Consider the following 13,043-nt stretch of genomic DNA (forward strand, 5'->3'; position numbering starts at 1 on the left):
TCTCAGGGAATTTGAATTACAATCAGGGAAATATTTTGAGGTAGTAATTCACGGTAGAATATGTTCACTACAAAGGATTTTGCGTCAAAATTCAGAGATTACCATTACTTTCCAGAATACTCTTTTCAATAAAAAAAAATCGGCTGCGCCGCTATCATAACGGTTCTTAAGCTATTCAGTGAGGATCTTTTCAGGTATGGAACTTAATCGCCTTATCTAAACATCAAATATCTTCAGGTATATTTGATCAGTATAGGATTCACGTATGTAGGGCTGAGGGGCAGGTTTCTTTTTAGAGACTTGCTCTCTATTTTTATTCAAATCTCTAATAAGTCTCTATTCATGATGAAAGATGTCTATTTTAACCAATATGGTCTCTAAAGGATCTCTTTTCCCTATCTTGTTTTTAGTGAATTCTGATGCAAAATTCTGTAAGGCCTCGAGAAACTTTCAGAGCCTGTTACAATACTATTCAACTAATTCTATCAGAAATTTTTCACATATTTCTAGATAAAATGTTCCAAGAATTTTCCTTGTGTTTTCTCCATATATTTCATCTGGAATACTTTCAGGGACTAATACAGGATTCTCTCCAGGAATTCTTCAAGAGATTCCTCTACCAATACTACCAGCAATTTTTCAAAGGATGCTTAAGGGAATGTCACCAAAATTTGATTCAGGCCATCCTTGCGCACTTCAACAATACTTCCTCCAGTCAGGGGTTTACTTTATTTTTTTTCCAAAGACTATTCTAGGACTTCCTCGAGATATTTTTTCACTAATTTTTCAATTGAATTTTCCAGCTGTAACTCTCAGATCTTCCAAAGATTCCCACAGAATATCTTCCAAGAAGCCCACAAAGGTTAATTCATAAGCTTTCAGGGATTTTTTTTTTAAGAATTTCTACGCCATTATGTCCACATTCACTCCAAAGAATTGTTACAAAAATTTCTCGAGTAATTAATCAGTAAATCTATTAGGAACATTTCATTTTCGACCTGTGTTTCGTGGTTCAGTTTCTCTATTATTTATTTTTGGAATTTCCTCTGTATTTCATCCAAGGATTACAGTTGTTCCAAACATTCCTCAATGAATCTAATAAAAAATACCATAAAATTCTCAAAAGTTCATCTAAGATTCCACATTAGTTACTACTACAGCTGTTTTTTCAAGAAAGAATTTTCAAGATCATTCCTACACAACTTCGTAGCGATTTCGTTTTTCAAGGAGTTGCTTCACAGAGATTCAATATTGATCTGTTATTGTTTTTGTTTCAATAATTTTAGCAATTAAACTTAAGTTTTGTCAAGAGTTTTTTCTAAAAACCCTTATTTATCAAGAATGACTTAATAATTTACACAAGATTTTTTTAGAGGTTACTCTAATATTTGCTGGAAATTCTTCACGAAAAATTCTTGGAAGAATGCTTGGAAAAATCGGTGAAAACTTCAATGAGAAATCTCTAAAATTTACTGGAGGAGTTATTGTTAGTGGAATTTCCTGTTTCTGGAATTTCCAAAGAAATCTTAGAAGCTATCTCTTGAGTAATTTCTCAAGATATCCTTAGAGAAATTCCTAGTCAAAATCTTAAAGAAATTCTGAAGGACAATTATGTAGGAAATCCTGAGAAATCCCTGGAGGCATTTCAGGTTGTATATTGCAACATGTTTTAAATGGGAGCCTATGGACGATGCTCTAGGAAATCGATGAAAAAATCACCGAAAAAAAACCCTTGAGGACTAAAGAAAATCTTTCTTGAAAAATATCTGAAATTATATATGAAGTAATTCCTGATGGAATCTTCGAGGTGGGAGAAAAATTCAAATCTCTCAAATTAATATATCTATCCATTTATCTAATTTGAAGAAATCTTCAGAGTTATATCTGGATCTATGGGCAAATACCTGAGATTATTTCTGATGAAATTCCTTGAGAAAATCATTGAAAATGCAGTAATACAAACACTATTATTTGTCGTAATGTCTCGAGAAAGTTCAAACAAAAAAAAATGTTCTCAGAGAAATGTCAGGTCTGATTCCATAAAGAATCAAACTTTTTTCTTCTGGTTCCTGTTAGGTCTCGATTTGTTTTTTGTTTACTGTTTGGTCTCTTTTTTCAAGCAAGAGGTTTCTGAATTTTCTAATTTCAAAACACTCAGTTATGCTTCATGAACAATTTTTAAAATTGTTGGCAAATATTCAATTTCGGAAAAACCGGATAAGTTTTTTTCCGGATAAGTAATCTGGAATTTAAACAACTTTGAATTATTTTTTTACAATCATGATTCATTCAGAGTTCTTGAAAGTTTTCGAATGAAATGCAAACAATTAATCATTTACCTAAATTACCACATTTGTAAATGTTATACAGGTCGGGTTCGATTGAACGGGAACTTTATTATCCGTTTTCTAAACACGATGATGGACAGAACTTTTACAAACAAAATAAAACAAAACACCATCATTATTAAATACAATTCATATGAATATTCGAAATAAGCTTTAATATTTTTAGCACATTGCTTTAAAATGTCTTGAAGAGTGAATACACTTCAAAACACTTTTTATAATTGTAATTAGTTTGTTTTGGTTATATACAATTAGAGTATTTCTTGAACCTGGAACTGATTTATAAAACCTGGAAAAAACCTGGAAATATCAGGGAATTTCATTTTGGTAAACGAGTAGACACCCTGGATGTGATTTTCATTCATGATTTTCTCCGTTTACCGATATGCCCATTATCTGACCTTTTATAGTCCAGATTTTAGGGATGCAAAACAATTTTCTAAGACTTAATGACGTCTATTTATTTTCAATTTTCTTGGTTATGGAGTGATTTTCAATCTAGTATTTATTAAAAATTTGCTCTATGTCTCGATCTCTCCCTAAAGAGAGTCGACTGTATATGTTTGCGAATAATTTTAACAATTACACTCCTTATATCATGAGTAAATTTAATTCAATTGTAACTTTTAATTTAAGTTAATAACAAGTTCAGACACCAAAAACCTAATTTATAATTACTTTACTTCTGCTCTATAAAACAGAGCTAACAGTCCGTTTTCGGATACCTGGACTACCGTTCAGTTCAAACGTGATATGTTTTGGTGATAAAACGCCATAAATGTATCCTACACTTTTGCCTTATATTGCTGACAACAAAATAGCAGCGAAACCAAACAGAATGATTGTCACAAAACATGACACAAACCATTCTCCCCCATCGAGTTTTCTCAGCCACATCTATGCTCTCTGTATAGCGAGCACCATGCGCCCCCTTTCCGCACGTTCCTAGCGTGTGAGTAAGTATCAATGATCGCATTATCATCTGGTCGGTGAGTTCTGTTCGATAGCACTCAGTGTCTCTTGCACTCACACGAAGCTGCTTTTATGTGTTCGGAAACTGCTTCACTTGGTAATTGGCTGAGAATCACTTAATTGAAACTGTTTTTGAAATAACACAACATTAACGACTCTGACATCATATGATCTGCGAGAGTTTAGAAAGACGATAAAGCTATTAATTATGAATTGTTAAGTACAGCTTAATAAAAATGTTTAGAGATCTTATTTTCAAATATTATAACATCTTATATTGTCTATTGTCAGGGTAGATGCGATTACGCGGATTTCATGAATATCACAGATTTTGCGCCAATTTGAAAGCGAATTATGATCTTTCGTGCGGATTTGTCGCGAATTTAGATTTAGTTTTCGAAATCATTCAATCAGAATAACGGAATGTTATTTTTTCTTCGAGCATTTGATACCATTGCAATAGGATGGTGCACATGATAATCAAAGGAAGAAATCTGAAAATGCTTGTATCTTAAAGTCTATATGAATAGAAAGATTGCGCCCTACAATTGAAGTTAGGTATTTCGCATAAATTGAAAGAAAAATTTGTTTTTGCTTCACTACTGCGCTATAATACTTTCAGCAGAACTGTTGTTATAGTTCGAGGCTTGGACCTTTCTGCAATAAAAAAAAAATGTTTTGGCATTCAGCGATAAACCGTTAAATAATGTCCGGATTAAATCTGCGTAAAATTCCGGAATAAGTTGTGAGTTATGCAGATTACAATCTAATCATTCACTTACGGATGACCACAAACTTTTTTTTTAATATGAAATACACAAGAATGCAACAATCTAATCTACTTTCGTTCAAATAACATCATCAATTGGGCCACAACCTTTCAACGCTCCAATACCCTACCCGACAGGGTACACTTTGGAATATTGTGAATTTTTCGTAGATCGAAAAGCAAATTGATTTTATTTTTGACTTAAACTATGGCCACCATGCGTATATGTCAGAAAAGTTTTTTGATGACTTTTGAAACATTTTTGCATTAAAAAAAAATATTTGAAAAATTGATTTTTTTATAACCTACAAATGATTAATTCTTGTTTGATGTGTAATCTTAAAATTCGTACATTCTATATTTTTCCACTATCAACCTATCACAGAAGTAGAGCCAGGTGGTATTAATTTTGCTCCAAAACAGTGTTTCTGTTAGTTTCATTTTCATTTTCATTTTCATTTTGCAGCGTTTGGTGGGGCAATGAGAGCGCAAGTCAGTCCAAAGCCGGGGAAAGGGATAGGTAATGGCCGTAATAGTCTATGCGGACCACTTGAACACCATCGGAAAGGATAAGAAGGGTTGGGGTAGGGTATAGGGAATGGAGAAGACTTGACACAGTAATGCGATTAATGCTGCAAAATGTAAATGTGCAGAAAGCAATTTAATTTGAGTTTTGAAGTTTGATTTGACTTATTAAAATTCCAAATAGATCGGCCATTGTACAAGTAAGAAAGAATATGTTGATCGCTTTCTAGAAATTTTATAAACAACAAAATAATAACAATATGAGAGTGATGCTAAGGGCTGCTGATAGCACAATGCGACGCTTTAGGAGATTTTGATACTGATTGAATATTACTATACAGAGCGCAATTCAATCGATGGTGATAACTTTACAAACTTTATCTGTTTTTGCACTGATTGACGATGCTGATTTATATAAACATATTTTAAAAATATTTGATATTATTAGTTCATTTATTTGTATGATCTAGGTGTTTATAATGGAAAAAATTTACATACCCTTGATGGCAATACTTCCCTGACCAGATATATTATATTTTGAGCGTTCTTTTCGAAGCTATTCTATCCAGGTATCCATGTACTGCTTTCAATCCTGATAATTCTTATTGTGCATGCTCATGCATTATATTAGTGATGCTCATAATCATGCAACAGATAAGAAGGAGAGAAAAAGAGAATATAGGAACCGTGATTAGTAATGGGTTAATTATGTTGTTTTTTCTTGGAATTTAAACAATTAAACAATAGTAATGAATACCTTATAAAATGACTTTGCAGCATAGCTGAGCCTTTCGGATCGTAAGACCGATGTATAAAAATAATTTGTTTCGAAATTGTCCGCGTGGTCTTCTAATGCCCCTATTAGATAAGAATCAGTCATAGACATACATACCGAATGCTCGCCATGACCCTATGACCAACATTTGTATATGTATAGACTAAAGCTGATGTGGCTTTTCACTCATTGATTGTCTTCAAAACCTTGTCAAGTATAAAATATTGATTTTATTTCATTTATTACTACATTGAAGCTACATTGTACTTATTAAGTATTAGGTATTATTTTATGCTTTTATCACTATTGATATTATCAAGGCCAGAATTCCCAGTGAGTGAAGAATTTTATAGTACTAGAACACCATAGAAGATCGCTAAACTTTACCTAATCATGGAACGGCTTTTTGTTCTACTATTTTAGGTAGAAGCCATTGATCTCCCTTTGCTCCTATCCGCAACCCGGTGCACGCGCCCTGTTGGTTTTCGAAAACCTCGTAGAAGATTACAAACCGTCAATGGCATTCCCAATTACTACCCCACATTGCACATTCAAGGGCCTAACCCACCTTCAGATCGTAATCTTCTCGCCATCTTGAAATTATATTTTCCCGAAGTGAAAGTAATTTTGATGAGTGAGCGCAGCCCAACTGCATAGTACAGTAGTTTAACCAGAATCTTAAGGTCAGAAGATAAAATCTAAATTTTGTAATAAAAAGGTTACCATTGCTTTGAAATTCACCCAACATCTAATCAAAACTACTAACAACAGCGATCAATTATCAAAATTCATCGCTCCCTGGAAAATATAATTCCAAGCCCAGGGATTAATTTTGCTCCAAAACTGTGTTTTTGTTAGTTACACAGAAAATAAAATATGTTTCAGAAAAATATTTTAAAAATCATTTTTTTGAAAGTAGGGGATTTTTTTTTATTTCCGTACGGGTTTGGGCCGAAAGGTCTCAGATTTTCATGAAACATTTTCCACAGGCAGGGCTCATCAATATATGAATAAAAAAAATTCAGGGTCGCCTATTTTTCCGGAAAACTCAGTTGGAATTTTTTTGTTTTCCCCTGACACTACTTACTTTGAAAAATCATAACTCAAGAACGAAGCGTCATAGAAACAAAGTTTTTGTTTATGAAAATGAAAGCAAATTTTCTCAGGAATAAAAAAAATATTAACTGGAAAAAGTTTTCCACAAAATTTTCCACCGTTGAGAAAATTCGTAAAGAAAAGCCGGAAAAACTATGTTCCAATTAGTGGAAAACTTTCAAAAATACATTTTTGGGAAGGTAATTTCATAAGCTTTAATCGCTGAAATTTATGAAATGTACTTTTTTTTCGTTTTTGAGTTATGGCCAATTTTGTAAAAAATGTGCAAATGTGCCATTTTGAGCCTTTTCTTTGAAAAATCATAACTCAAGAAAGAAGCATCGTAGAAACAAAGTTTTTTTTTATGAAAATGAAAGCAAATTTTCTCAGGAATAAAAAAAATAACTGGAAACAGTTTTCCACAAAATTTTCCACCGTTGAGAAAATTCGTAAAGAAAAGCCGGAAAAAACTATGTTCCAATTAGTGGAAAACTTTCAAAAATATATTTTTGGGAAGATAATTTCATAAGCTTTAATCGCTGAAATTTATGAAATGTACTTTTTTTCGTTTTTGAGTTATATCCAATTTTGTGGAAAATGATCATATAAGCCTTTTCTTTGAAAACCCATATTTCAATCGAAGCATCGGAAAAACAAAAATTTTTTATCAAAGCAATTGCAAATTTTCTATAACATCTGAAAAAAGATATGGGATTGGTTTTAATGAAGTATAAGTCGGAATGGATGATATTTTTCATGAAAAATTACACCGCTAAGAAAAACTGAAAAAAACTGTTTCTGCCTCAATTTTTCATTACACTGGAAAGGGATTTTTTTTTCTATGGAACGAATAAGATTTTTATTTATAATTTTTTATTTTATTCCACTTTGTACGGAAATGGAAATAAAAAAAAAATCCCCAGTACTGTAGTACTTCAAATTTTCATTATGGTCAAAAAAAGGTAACCAGAAGAGGCTTCAAGAAAAAATAGAGAATGATAAGGATGTTCAAAAATAAAAATTAGAAAAATCAAAACCCAAAATTCACAAATTTGCGAATAAAAATAAATCATTGCTTAAAACATGTTTAGATCGATTTTAGATAGCGAAAAATGATATTTAGATCTAAAATATAAATTTGGTTATTAACACTCATCTCTTGGCAGTTTTTAAGTGTCTGATGCAAAATGAATATAACATTGATTCAAAATCAATACATTTTGGTACGTGATTTTAACACTTATTAAGTATTTAACCCGTATTATAATAAGCTTGAGTGAAAGGAAATAAAACTCTTACCGCTCAGCGAATACATAACGGTTTAATTATCTTTGCCAGTATACACCTATCTCGTATACATATCACATAGTTTACAAATGTGACCTAAGGATCTCTGGAATGTTCCTGTGGCCGGAGTTATTCCGGTGGGTCACTGGGCCAGGTCGGGTGAAAAGGGCGTTGTGGTTCTGTGCCCATCGAGGTAGACACATTTATCATAGTGTATACATATATCAAGTAATTTTAAGAAAAACGCATCTGTGTAAACCATTTGAGAAATGATTGAATTGGATAACTATGTGTCCTGCATTTGATTGATCCTATAAATGACCTTTTTTTCCGAGACGCCTCAAATTTACGACAAAGTAGCCAATTTGTACCTATACATATGTTGTAAATTAATTGGAAGATATTTCAGTGGATTATGTTTGATGCCTAATTTTCAAGAATTTATACGGTTTAGTATCCAACAAATCAATAGCCGGTTCTTAAGGGCATTATGAAATGATCTACATTTACAATGCTGAATGTCAAAACTTAATGATTTATGAAAAAAAAAAAAATATTGTCATTGCAAATAAATAAAGATAATATGACACGTCCCAGAAAATAGATCTTCCTTATCCGACTTGACCTATTGACCCACCGGAATAACTCCGGCCACAGGAATAGTTCCGATTTATTTTCTGTCCACTTCTAGAAACTAGATATGTGTACCAGTGTACTGACAAAACATATTTGAATCCGTTGAGTATTCGCTGATATCTGCAAAACAAAAGTTTCATGCTCACTAGCGCGTATGGTATGGTGGCCAAAATTTTAATCAGCTGGCTCGAAAAATCATAGTCCTTGAATTACCGAATAACTACCGAAGACGCCATATTTGTGAATGGTCAGGCTCCTGAGATATCTTCAAAACAAAAATTTCATGCAGGTTGCAAAATTAGGAACTTTTTCTTCAAAAGGAAGTTGTAAACAAATTTTGACAAGCCATATTTGCTTGATTTTTATTGTTTAAATAATTTCACGGGACCCCGGGAAATTTGGGAACGCTATTCGTGAAAATATAATGTTGGAGAAGATGAACAACTTGCATTAATCTTGAATTTTTCAATTATTATATTGTGGCCTCTATTCCGTCACCTCGCTGAGCATATTTAGTCGACTGCGAGCTTTCGAAATTGCATGGTCCAAATAAGCTCCAGGAAACTATAATAGAGTTGAAATCGTTAGTTTTGTCATTGGCATTCTCCTACATTTTTTTCTGAAATAGAATGCTTAAAATTTGTAATGCCAAACCCATCCACCAATCGCTGCGTAGAATCAGACAACCGTGTGAGTGCGTTGGATTCAGGTATCTCAATCTCCTTGATTTTCCTCCATTTCCCTCATTCGCTGGGTAACTCACGCTCCGAAAACACAGTGGGATTGTGCGTGGTGAAATCTCTCCAGCTGAGTTCCCCGTCAGTTGTATAATTTTCCGTCGTCGTCGTCGTCGTCAGTTCAGTTTTCATCGTTCTCTCACGCGCTGCTGGTTCGTTGATCGGTCGTTCTGTCGGTGTGTTGTCCAAAAGTAACAGCAACAACAATACCTGACTAGTAGACATGAACAGAGCCAAGGGCAAGGGGGGAAACTGTTGTAATCTTCCCCTTGGCCATCAGCATCCAATCAGCGTAATCTAAAAACGGTCGGTCGGAAAAGCCAATAGAATATCGGAGAGTGCAGTGGAAATCTATCGATTCGGTCTTTTATCGGTTGTGGAAGTTTTACTGGGCTGGATGGTGGTGGATGAAATTCCAGTTTTGTGCATGAAGTAATCCGTTGTGAAGAGCAGGAAAATTGGGAAATACACGGTGTCCCTGGTTGGGAAATGTTCTCGAAAAATAAAAACGCTGATCGCTATTGAAACTAGAATGAATCTTAAAATACAAAAATAAATATATAAGCTTATTGTAACGTACGTCAACGACTTACAATTTATATGCATTGTTTTTGCAAATGTTCTTGGCTTTTCATGATCAAACAGGATTTTTTTTTCAATCTTATTCCGATTCCTTTTTGAGGGCTAATTGGGAATGGATAGCCATTCGACCAGAGTTCAGAATTGAGAAGGCATGAAAACTTCCATTGCGGGCCACGCCAATTTTCTTTGTTACTGGGATAGTAAAGGGTAATGATGATATGATATCTATTTAGCAAAAGGTCAGCGATTCACCGACGGATTATCACCGTTGGAAGTGATATTTATAAGAAAGGTTATTTTCACTCCATAGTTGTTCGATGGTGCAGTGGTTGGACTGGCTCTTATTATAGCCTAGGCTAAAGCGCCATTCTTCGAAACGATAACATAAGCGCCATTTTTCGAAACGTTGTATGATATCTACTTAACAAGAGTCCAGTGACTTACCGACGCCAATATTTAAGTCAGCGAGAAAGGTGAATAAGGATTTACTTAGGGGCATAATGAACACACGGGGCGAAATGGACACCCCTTAATCTCTGAGAATATGCATACTTCAACAAAAGTTCATACACTGCATGGAATCTGTAATGTATTTGAAATGTTTGACGGTATAAAAGTTTATTTTTTGCTTTAATTGTCCTTTGAAATTTACCTTTAAATTTTTCTCAGTTTCGAATTGGCATATAAGCAAGGCGGTGGATGAATGTAATTTTTGAGCAAAGTAACGAACCCAGTAAGGTTCTCTTCAGCTGTTATGATTGAAGGAGAGCCCTTTTACATAATGATTAAATACATTGAAATAACTAAATTTCACGCATTTCATTTTGCTCCGATATTTTTTTACCAGCCTTGTTTTTGGCCCAATTTTTTGTCTCGCTTTTCTGACATATGGTATTACCATGAATGAATGTAGCACGTCGTACTATCATCAAACTTGAAAATTAGCCGATAGTAAATTGAAAACATTGCCATTTTATGGCCTTAAAAAGAACTTTTGCTTAACGTGCCTATTATGCCCCTAATTCCCCTACTTTAATTTATCACTGATAGAACTAAATACATTACTATATTGCCCTTCTTATTACTATATTTATCTACTGACACTTAAGGTGAATAACTAATTAACTTAACTTAATATTGATTTGGTTGAATTGAAAGTAAAATAAAAATAACTGAGATTTGCTTCAGAAATGACATAATAACTATCAAAACTAGTTTTGAACAGCAATTCAATAACTTGGAGTTATCGGTTTGCCACTCAAATTACAAAATTGTTGTGTTATTTCAGGAACGCAGGGCTTGTAGCAGGTCTCTTTTTAGAGGCTTAATCTCTATTTTAATGCAAGTCTAATCTTCATTTTTAATGGAAGATCTCAAAGTCTCTTTTCCAATCGAAATGGTCTCTAAAGTTAGTATTTTCCTTCTCCTTGAATATAATTCTGATTCGAAATACCCAACCAGCAATTTTCACAGGAAACATTTTGAAATTTTTCCAGTCTGCTTTTCGATTCCAGGATTTTTTCCAGATATTTTTCCACCAATGAATCATTGAAATAACCAAAATCTGTGCTATGAGAGTCTCAGATAATAACACCGTAGTCTTGTGTGTTTGACAGAACAGCGATTCTGTTACAATGTTCAATCCCCTATACGGTAGCTTCGCTGTTTTGATGCAGTGGGTACCGTAAGAGTTACCATCAATTATCAATTCCAGCTTCATATCGATTTTTCCAGTAATTACTGTAGCAGGTATTTTGAAGGAGTTCTTCCGAATAAAATCTCTAGGATTTATTTCAATGTTTTTCTTTCAGAAACTATTACAAGAATTCTTCAATGATTTCCTACGTTATTTTCAGCCATTTTTGAAAAAATGTACGCTTAACTCTGGAATAACTCTTTCAGGGATTTCCAATCAAATTCGAACAGGAATTCATTCACTCGTGCAGTTCTTCCATACATTTTGCTGGTAATTTCTCGAGTGAAATATCCGTGGATTCTTCGAAATCTTATTTGAGTCAAATACTACAGCAATTATTACTTTTTTTCTATCTTTATTAACGAGATTTTTAGCCCTGGGCTAGTTCATCTCGGGACCAACGGTTTTACTTCCCTTCCGAAGGAAGTCGTCACTGAAATTTTTAGTGACTATCTCGGGGATGGGATTCGATCCCAGGTCCTAGGCGTGAGAGGCGTGTTTTCTAACCACCACACCAGGTCCGTCCCCTTAGCAATTATTCCTCTCATTTCTACATGAAACTTAAACTTCTGTTTAATGTTTGTCAAGGAATGTCTTCGGGGATTTCTCCATTTTTTAACCAGAAATTCAATTGATTTTTCAATAATTATCTTAGCTATTCCTCTTTAAAAACCACAGAAGACAGTTTTTCAGAAATTCTCGCAACAATTAATCAGGAATTTCTATGAACGTTTCGTCTTAGATTACTATAGGCTTTGTTGTAGTATTGTTTTTGGGTTCAAAAAATGTTTTCAATTTCACGGAAACATTTCTGGATAAATTCTTCAAGAACTTCCTCGTGAAACTTTTTGAATAATTTCTGCTCGACTCTCTGAAGAAATCATAGAAGGAATCTCTGGAGAGTAAAGGTATCCTTCCTGATTAGAGAAATTGTTGGTTGAAATCATGAAAAAACAATGCTGGAAGAAAAGGTACTGCTTGAGTTCTTAAAAAAGTTCAAACCGTAAGTCTTAGACGAAATTCTAGCGAAATCGATAAAACAATCACTCCAAAATTTTGTTGAGAAATTTGTGAAAGAATTCTTAAAGAAACTCGTGATGGAATCTCTAGAGCAGGCCTGGCTCTTTTTCGACATAAATGATTGGTGCGTTCGTAGAAATAGACCGAAATGAAAAAAAAAATACAGTCTTAAATGAAAGCTTGGTAGTACATTGGTCTTATCCATACTGCAAATTTTAAATTTATGTCAACCTCTTTCTTACCGATGCAATTAAGTCCAAAAAATGATACAGCCCGCGGGCCGGACTGATTTTTACCTTGGCTTGAATCACTAGCGAAGAATTTGATATAAATTTAAAATTTTCAGCATGGACTAGACAGATATACTACCAAACCAAGCGAACGCACCAACAATTTATGTCTAAAAAGAGCCAAAAAGGTTGGGCAGGCCTGCTTTCTAGAGCATTATTGCACCCGTGTTCTTCAAGAATCTTTTACAAGAGCATATCCTTATTTATTCAACATAAAACATGTTTACACAAGGTAACAGAACTTAAGATTGCCAAGTTGTTTCCAATCGGGTGTCGTTTCACTGGGACAGAGCCTGCTTCTCAGCGTAGTG

This window comes from Aedes aegypti, chromosome 1, assembly GCF_002204515.2.
Source record: "Aedes aegypti strain LVP_AGWG chromosome 1, AaegL5.0 Primary Assembly, whole genome shotgun sequence".
NCBI lineage: Eukaryota > Metazoa > Arthropoda > Insecta > Diptera > Culicidae > Aedes > Aedes aegypti.